This window comes from Rhincodon typus, chromosome 42, assembly GCF_021869965.1.
Source record: "Rhincodon typus isolate 14 chromosome 42, sRhiTyp1.1, whole genome shotgun sequence".
Classification (NCBI taxonomy): domain Eukaryota; kingdom Metazoa; phylum Chordata; class Chondrichthyes; order Orectolobiformes; family Rhincodontidae; genus Rhincodon; species Rhincodon typus.
In genome coordinates, this window is record NC_063373.1 from 3,373,290 (window position 1) to 3,377,049 (window position 3,760).

The following is a 3,760-nucleotide window of genomic DNA, read 5'->3' on the forward strand; positions in this document are numbered from 1 at the left end:
CAGAGGAGCAGGAAGGCTCCTCTGATGCTGCTTGGCCTGCTGTGTTCATCCAGCTCTACACCTTGTTATCTCAGATTCTCCAACATCTGCAGTTCCTATTATCTCTTCACATTTTCTCTCCAGCCCGAGGATTAATGCGCATGCGCTCGGCTGCCCTTCGCCCCCTACAAAGATGGCGGCCAGGACTCGCGGCCTGGTCGCCGAGACGAAACCTCGTGTTGTCTCGTATTGTGAAACAAGGACCGATGGTTTCTTTCATCAGGCTCTGCTGCATCCACAAAGTGTTTCAAAAGCCTATACATTAAATCGCACCGTCCATCGTCTCCTCCGCTCCGCCGCGTTGTTACCTGTTTATGAAGACGAGAAAAAGAAAACGACCACTTTCAAGATTGCGCCCACACCAGACTGCCCGTGCGGCGGAATATACAGAGCATGCGCAGTGATCATCACTTCCCTGGATGGGGGATGTTCACCAGTGTTCGGAGTACTGGCCCAGCGGCCCCCATTGTAGCATTTAAATTTACTTCTTGCATTACATACAAGCAATCTTTCTATTTATCTCCTACAAAGGCAACTGATATACAAAATACATTGAATGTAGAATAAAAAGTCACTTGCATTCTCCAGGAATGTTATACAACAAATTCTGACACAGAGCCACTTATTAAAAGGTAAATAAAAACGAAAGAACTGCGGATGCTATATATCAGGAGCAAAAACAAAGTTGCTGGAAAAGCTCAGCTGCTATTAAAAGGTAAAGTCGTCACACTCGTGCTGGACTATGAGGCTGCTCTCTTTATGGAAATAAAGCTGGTAGTAGTTTAACCTGAGGGATAACACACCTAAGACGAGCAGGGAGGTTGAGAAAGAGAGCCATTTGTGGTAACCTCAGCCAGTGAGGGAATTAAAACCACATTGTTGGCAACATCAGCAAAAGTAGGAAATGGCTCAGAGAAAGAGTTTGGGCTTTCAGAACTGTCTTTAAGGAAGAAAAGGTGAATTTCGTGTTCCAGCAATATTTCCTATCACTGCCTGAAGCAGTTGTTGGTGTTCCACTGAAAACCTCAAGACATTGAAGAACTATTTAGATGAACACTTGAAACGTCAGACCACAAGGCTACGGGCCATGTGCTGGAAGTAGGAGTTAGAAACAATGGTTATTTGATGACAGGCATTGACACGATGCACCAAAGGATCTCCGTCCACACTGATTAAATCTCATTGACTCTATCATTTTGTAACTGAAATGAACAAAGAAAAAACAGTCCAAAGCTGTTTCATGAAGAAAAGTTGCAAGCATATTGATTCATTCCCTGGTGATGTAGTGGTTATGATTTGGTGCTCTCACTACTGTTTCCTAGGTTTGATTTCGGGTCAGGAAATGAGGACTTATTGCTCCTGTCGAAACTCAAAATTCCTGACTTTGAAAATCACAAAGAAAGCAGCTCTGTCAGAATCAGTGAGAGTTTCACATCAGAGATGAAAGCAAATGGAAGGAAATGCTGCGATCCATCACCTTCGACTGTTCAGTTCCAGTACAACAACATTAAGCCTGTTCCTTCTTGAAGCATACAGGTTTTTGGAGGTTTGATGTGGAAAAGTTGGTTTCTGACCTGAGGCAGTCTAGGATGACATGATGTAATCTAACAATAAGGGTTGCATATTTAAGGTAGAGATGAAGAATTTATTTTCTCAGAGGGTTGTGAATCTACGGAATTCTTCACAGCAGAGGGCTGTTAGGCCAGGCTATTAAGTATATTCAAGGCTGAGATAGACAGATTTGTAATCAGTCAGGATGTCAAGGGTTTAGGGGAAAGGCAAGAAAATGCAGCTGAGTGTCAACAGATCAGACATGAGCTCACTGAATGGTGGATCAGACTTGATGGGCTGAGTGGTCTTTCTCTGGTCCTAAAATGTACAGTCTTAATGTGAGGCTGCAAAACTGATCTGCGTAAAGTTCACTAATTTAAAAATGTGTGGATCCCCTCGCGGCACTGAACTACACCAAGGTACGCAGAGGGCATCACACTGAGGGACTCATTGTGGGTGATTGATCTGGAATGATCTGTGTACCAAGGTAATCAGTGAAAACTGGCCTTCAGCACAACATTGAGCCTTGTTCCACTAGACCTACAGTCACCTCCCAAAAACCACCATTGCCCTTCGTTTTCCTGATATCCACTCTATCCATCACTCTCCCATCCTTCCACATGTAAACGGCTTGACCCTGTCTCTGTTTTGTTACATTGCTTTGGTTTATGACACGCAGAGTATCCAGTCATCTATTACATTGCAGCTTCTAATCTGTGAGAACGTCTCTTAGTGAATAGAGTTCTAAGTTTGTCTTGGCTTGTTTATACATCTCCCATAATCTAATTATATCATGCTAGAGGTGATCAATTTTTGTCTGTATTAAAACATTATCGGCTGTAATCAGTGGTTAGAACACTGGTATTGTAAACCAGTGATCATACTTTCAATTCTCTCTGGGGCCTTGCAGAACTTTCATACACCTACTGTAGCTGACATCCAAAGGTGCGTTCTAATTGTTGTCTGAAGTTATTTTCAATTGAACAGCACAATGTCATTTTCTCCACAGGCCAGAGGGCTGATCTGTTTGAGTTTGGAATTCTACATTCCTGCTTCTCCATCCAGGGACTTATCCTCAAGAATTAGGTGATGTGAGTGATAATGATATGATGGGCTGAACGGCCTCTTTCCATGCTCGATGAAGCGGCCATTTTGGAAGAGAAACTTATCTCTCATGGGAAAAAAAAAGCCAAAATCAGTGTCATTAAGAGTAGATGCAAGTGTACATGGCATCGTTCCTGATGGTCTAGTGGTTACTATTCAGTGCTTTCATTGTAGTAGCCCATTTTGATTTCTAGTCAGGGAACCAGGTTTTATTGTTCCTGACAGTGACAACAGCAAAAGCAGGACAGCTCTAACGAGAATTCTTTCATTGTCTCAGAACAGTCAATGCCTTCGAGATCATCAGAATCATTTTCCTAGCCCTTCAAAGAAGGGGGAAGTGCCCTTGATGCCACTGCTCAGTCAGACAGTTCACCCTTCATTCTCCGCTGAATCCGTCTCCCACTGAGTTTTAAAAGATTCACAAAGTTCGAAACTGGGTTTTCTGCTCAGTTTCCGTTCCATTCCCAGGAGGCAGAGTGGTTCGCTCAGTGGGTTTGGGAAATTGAAAGTTGCCTATAATCAGTTTAGGGAATTATTTCAAGTTTCCCTTCCCCGATGCCACTGGGGCATTGGCTCTGAAGTTCTCGGGGACATAACCGATCTGAGACATTGAAAGGATTCTCGTTCCGGCACATCAGGAATTCAAACCTCGTCCCTGCTTCAGGGCAATCAGAAAACTTAATTTAGAAGTATAGAAACACCACAAAGAGCACTTGAGCCATGTAGGATTTGAATCTACAATCTTCTTATTTGTAGTCAGATGCGTTATCGGTTGCGCCACTGGCCCCACCCACCTTGCCCACAGATTTGTAATGTGAGTGGGAAAGGGAACATTCACAATGTACACAAGCAGCAAAGATAATCACATCACTGCTTCACTTCAATGGTCCCCACTTTGTGAAGCGGTGAATTTCACTGGCAAAGGAAACATTTTTGTCATCAGGTGGCTGCTTCAGTGTCGCCTCTTCCTCTGCTGGAACTTTCCATCATTTTATTCACAGCCACTTCGCTTTTTTATCACCCACTCTAGTGAAATGTACTTTCATACTTTGAGCTATGGTCTCTT

General features: G+C 43.4%; 1 protein-coding gene across 1 annotated transcript in view; it reads right to left on the minus strand.

The window, feature by feature from the left end:
• LOC109911817 (zinc finger protein 154-like) overlaps positions 1-443 on the minus strand; it is a 6,765-nt gene extending 6,322 nt beyond the window's left edge. Inside the window, exon 1 of the mRNA XM_020511194.2 lies at positions 348-443. The gene's annotated coding sequence lies outside the window, so the exon portion shown is untranslated. The remainder of the gene's footprint in view (positions 1-347) is intronic.
• Positions 444-3,760: the final 3,317 nt, after the last annotated feature.